Raw genomic sequence first — 6,000 nt, forward strand, 5'->3', positions numbered from 1 at the left:
CCGTCTCCTTTGACATCTTATAACGGGACCCTGCCCTCTTTCATTTCTCATTTCCAGCAGACGGGACCTGAATGTCCTCAGCCTACTTTGTGATCATTGTAATCTTGAACAGGTGGGGTTGGTATTTTTGCTTGTTGTTTCTTTGGGGGGGGTTTTTTTTTTGCTCATATGTTTGTTTACTTTTTAAAAACATTTTCAATCAAGCAAAGCAAACAACATCACCGTCTTCTTTGAATTAGTCTAGGCTTGTTTTTGTTCCCTTGAAGGAGGTCAGCCAGTCTATAGAACAATCTCATTCTGCTGCTGAAGCCTTTTAATCGCCAAGTTTATCTTCATTCAAATTTCAAACAACAAACCATTTGGGGCATGTTTTACTGGCAGAACAGCACACACTGCTTCTCTTCTTAGCTCACATCTAAAATGTTAATCAATACCCTGAGAGTTTGTGGCTGCTCTTTAGAGGAATATGTGACAGTGAGCTGATAAAGATTCTTCAGAGGGTTTTTTTAAGCCTTTGAATGGATATTCTTTTGGGAATGAGCACCATATGAAGTGTTTTTTTGTTGTTGTAAAATAATAAAATAGTAACCTTTTGTAAAAGTGCAACACTTACTTGTAGAAAATGACTCACAGCAGCACAGGAAACCTATTATGTTGTTTTGTGATGTGATGAATGAATCTTTCATCATCAAGATCAAGTCGCATAAACAGGATTAATGATTTAAATTTCAACCACGATATTTCAGGTTGGAAGTGAAAACATTTAAGCAACCAAACAATTAGACCATGACCCAAAGATGTTTCTAATAATGGCCAAGTGTATGATCAAATACCAAAGTGTTGGACAAATTTTGATGTGATGATCATCATAGTCATCAGAGAAACTGATAACATATCCTGGGTTTGAATCCAATGGCCAGCTGGATTATGTGCAAATCAGCTTTTTGAGTAATATACATATCAGCCTCCCACCCTACATAAAAGCACATTTTATCTACCACGGTTCTTGCAGTTTTCAGAGACAGCGATAATGTTGAGTGATGAAGTCGTCTGCACGTCCTTCGGCTGCAGGAAGCCAAAATACAGATGGCCTCTTTCTGCTTGTTGCTCCTGAAAAATCATCCTTCTTGTAATCTGTCCATTAATCACAATCACAAACGGCAGGTGAACAGTAGGCTTCGTGCAGCAGTGACAGCTGGGTAGCGTATATGTTTGAGGTGGGGGGTGGGAAAGCGGAGATTGGGATGTTTAGTGTTGCGCAAAGCCAAATCTTACTGGACACAATTATCAAAACTCTGGCGATTTGGTTACAGAAGGAGCTGAGATGCAGGGTTACAGTTAGAGGTAAACAACGGAGCGAGGGGGAGGGTGACACGTGCTCCTTCGCTGAGTCCGCTGAGGATCCCATGGTCCATGTGCACGTCTGAATGATGATTAACTGTAATTACCTAAGCAGTACCTGGCCTGCATGCCAGGAGGCAGCCCAAGATTAATGGGGCTCTGCTGAAAACGGAACAAAAGCTCACATTTCCAAGGTAATGAATCGCTCTGGTACTAAGACGTCTTCACATGGTGTGCCCGGGGCCCCCAGGGAGGTTCATTACAACGGGAGAAATAGATGGAACCTCTGCAGCATTTTCAACCAGGCAAAGCGAGCAGGCGGGCAGGAGGAAGTCTTAAATCGTCCCAGACATCCTGGTTGCTACACAGGCTCTACAACCAAAAGAGAGATAAACAAGCCTCCTCAGTGCTTCTTAACTGGGCGGTAAACATTACACAGCAAATTGCCTTGTTTGACTTTTCTTGCACAAGGTGTTTAAACAATAAAGCTTAGTGTGGTGGCGGGATAGGTTTGGCTAGATTGATGTCTTAGAGGAATGAGTGAGAAAAACATCAGAAGGAAATTACTGTTCTGTGCAGGTTTTATAAACACCAGCTCTCGTTAATGAAAGCCTTTAACTGATCTGACATGCCACTCAGGATTATCTATATTAAAGGAAACAGGTTTCATTTGCACAGGATGCATGCAGTTTGGTTAAAAAAAAGAAAAAATAGGAACTTGGAGGGCTACATTTTATTACAAGTGTCTCCTGTTATAAATCACTATCCAAGGAATAACCCGCAAATGAATGGTGACGTTATTTTGCTCGCCGTTGTACACGTTAATCTCTGGTTTTTGACAAAAAACAGGAGACAGCCACTGGACGAGGTCCGTGTGAGACTTGAAGCGTTCGTGTTTTACAGGTCTGAGAACTGGTGATGTATGGAAGTGGGCATCAATTATTGGCAGTCAAACTCCTTCAGGCCACAATGGGAGGATTTACAGGCCGTGACATTTTTCATGGCCTTGAACATGCTACCTCCGGATATGCAGGTCGATTGCTGGATGAAATACAACCCGACTGCATGTTTGAATGATTCCACAGAAGCCACATATTTCTGCCCCTGTTAAGTCACGTAAATACTTGAAGGGAACGCAGGTGAAGGCATGCCCGGCTTTACATCACGCTGTGAGCGGCGGGGCCTTGAAAAACCCGGCGGCCTTCTTTGTTTACAAGCATCTAATCGTATTAATGCCGCCCCGCTCCCCATACCTGCCATCTCTCAATCGATCACATCGACAAAGACCAAAACACAGTGACGAGCTCAGAATTTGTGCCTGCGCACGTCTGGAAGGGATGAGAGAGATGTGAGATTCAACCTTTAAACTGTCATTTATCAGCAGGGGACAACAAAGGAAGTCAGTGGCATTATCCTCCCCGGCAGCCTGTAGTCTGCATGTGTGTGTGTGTGTGTGTAAACATACAGATTATGCACATATACACAAAGAAGCCTGCACACTTGAATAATTTATTTAGATGAATAAAACAGGAGTGGGCATTACAGATGTGAATGCAGAAACATAAAAACTTGGGTGCTATAAAAGCCATGTCACAGTTTTTTTTTTTATATTACCCATTATCAGCATGCGTTAGAAGCTCTATATTACTGGATATCATTTAGAGACATTAAAGACACTGTTAGAGGCTTTTTCTAACAATCCAGGCAATTCCTGAAAAAAAGGAATTCCAATTAGTTTTTATTCAGATAGAACAAACTCATTACAACGTGCTTAGCACTGTTGCCTCATAGCAAGAAGGGCTCACAACGACAGTCACATCAAGGTGTTTTACATTGGAAGGTAAAGACTACAGTATTAGAGAGAAAACCTCCAGAATCACATGTTCCCCCCCATAAGTGAGCGCTTGGCACCCCTCTATCAAGAGCCCTCCGGTAGCACCAGACTTGGGTGGGGTGGTGAGGGGAAAAAGAAGAGAAAAAAGGAAACCAAAGATGGACAAAACAAAGTATGGGAGGGAGAGAAGACAAAGGTTAGTAAGATATAAACACATTGAGAGTGAAAAGAGGAAGAGGGGAAGTCGTCAGTGTATCATGGGGAGACTCCCAGGATCCTGAGCGTGTCATAGCATAACTGAGGGATTGTTACAATTCCCCGATTCATCTCTAACTGTATCAAAAAGGTTTGAAGTCTCACTTTAAAAGTAAAAAAGGTGCTAAAGGGTCTGTCTCCTATTCAACTTTTTGAACCTCTGGGAACCACAAACAAGCCTACAGATAATATGCACATGATGTCAGATAAGGTTTAAATTTCTCTTATGGTGAAGATTTCCCATGAAAAAGCCAAAAAGCAACAGTTGTCTCTATAACATTCAGCTCCACTGGTGTCCAAAACCTAAAGAGTCAGCCACCTTTACTACAACAGTAACCTACCACAGGGCAAAGCTCTATAGTTTATTTTGATTCAGTCCAACATAGACTTACCTGCTGTAGCTATTAATACTAACAGGGTACTCAATGTGCATTGAGCCACAGCAAAACAAACAAATGCATTCTTTACTTTTGTGTGTGCAAGTGTAAAATCTACAGTGGCCCTGCTGCTTTAGGAAATAGCTGCCTTTTTTAAATTAAAGCCTTGTCCAAAGGTTTACATAATTTATGGGCGCTAATGGGCTAGAAGCCGAGTGCAAAAGACAGACAAAAGAAGTAGAAGAGAGTGGAAAAAATGGACGAATGTGTTGTTTTTGTGGCAGAAAGAAAGGGTTCTCTTTAAGCCTCTGCTACTTATAAACCTCTTTTGAATAGTCTTGTGATTAATGGTTGTGGATAAGCTTTTAAAACAATCACAAAGGCTCATATTGTCCTTTAAATGATCCATCAAATTGTCCCAACATTAAAACTTGTGAGGACCTTCAGGCTTCAGCAGGTCTTTCCTTCTTTTGGTGTTTAACTGAAGATTATCACCGATGAGTTTGTCAAGGGGAGACAAAAGACTTTCCCCCCTGCTCATTTCTTAGCAATAAATAGTTCTCAAGCAGCAACGACAGTGTGGACAAAAGACCAGGCATTAATTTATCTTCCCTATATGACCCTGATGCAAATGAGGGAAATGAAAGCAAGCAATCAATTCCCTAATTGGGTTTGCACTATTTCAACTTGTTAAGGGGGCCGCTGTCTAGATTAAAGGGAAGGTCAATTTCTCATTGTGGCAGTTACTGTATTCATTTCACAGGAATCCACCAAGGGTTGGAAAAAGACTGCACTCAACCAGATGGCTCTCCACGGTGTGCAGCTACCATCACAACATTATGTTGATCTCAGGAATCATGTTTATTAAGGAGTGAAACAATGGCTTTGTCCAACATAATTGGTCCAAATGCACGTGTTGTCATTGTTTTGATTAAAGCATGTTAAGCGTCTTCTTTTTTAAAATAACAAGTCATTTTAGTATTTTCTTAAAATGCTTTTCAGTGTTTTGAAATGTCTTACTATGACATAAAGGTATAGAGGTAAGACAAAAACGTCTGTCTCTATAACAGTATGCACTCACCGGACACGTTTTTAGCCTTGCTAGCCTCCTTTTGACTTCAGAACCTTAATTCTTTGTAGCATAGATTCAAGAAGGTGCTGGAAGCATGCCTCAGATTTTGACATGATAGCATCACTCTATTGCTGCAGATTTGTTAGCTGCACATCAGTAATGCAACTCTCCCTTTCCACCACATCTGTGGTGTTCGGTATTAAAGCTGGTATTGGTTCAATGCTAGAACAATACGATTGATACTTTGTTTCTGTCCTCTAAGTTCAGTATGTAGCCCACTCAGTTGAGATAATAAATTATTTTGGAAATGACAAAAATGCCTGAACCTCTTTATGTTGACTGTGAAGTCAATTTTATTTCTAGTCTTTGTCACATTAAGGCTGCCTCTAAAGTGCTTTAGAGGCAGGAACATTTCCATTTCAGGTCTCCATAAAACTCAGTTTCAAAGTACATGAAAAGCTGAAAGATTGAGGATATCTTACCTCAGAAGATGAATACTGTCTTTATTCTGCTCTTTTCTCCACTTGGATTCACCTAATATTGTGGAAAGTAAAAATCACAGTGATGTAGAGGTCATTAAAATGTGTAAGGAAGTTGCCAATTGATGATGATTCAACTCATAAATCACAACACAGTGCTCTTCCCTACATATGCTGCTTTTATAAGTTAAAACTATCTGTAAAAGTAATGGTATCAGCATCACTGTATTTACTTGGTATCAGATTGATACCAAGTAAATAAGTATTGCACTAATTATTTGAGATGATTTGAGAAAAGACAGACAGTTTTGTGACATTGTCCATTATCAGAAGCCATCAGAAGACTGTTAAACTGTGGTTATAAAGGGATGGTCGAAAGCAACTCTCAGGTATGCTGCAGCATTTGAACGATGCTCTGGTGGCAGTAAGGCGCCTGCAGGCTGAAACGTTGATGCAAGGCACGATGGATCCATACCTTCTTCTTCTCTATCTGAAATTCTGACACCACCTTCTAAATGTTGCTGGAAAAACTTCTTTCCAATATTTTATTTCACCAGTTTTGGTGGAACCATGTAAGTGTTTCCTGTTCTTGCGTAGTGTTTTGCTGGAGCCCATCTACTTCAAAGTTTAATGTGTTGTGCA

The sequence above is a fragment of the Copadichromis virginalis genome, linkage group LG19 (assembly GCF_057382275.1).
Source record: "Copadichromis virginalis isolate Kocher_CV1m ecotype Utaka linkage group LG19, C_Virginalis_male_GT1.1, whole genome shotgun sequence".
Taxonomy (NCBI): Eukaryota; Metazoa; Chordata; class Actinopteri; order Cichliformes; family Cichlidae; genus Copadichromis; species Copadichromis virginalis.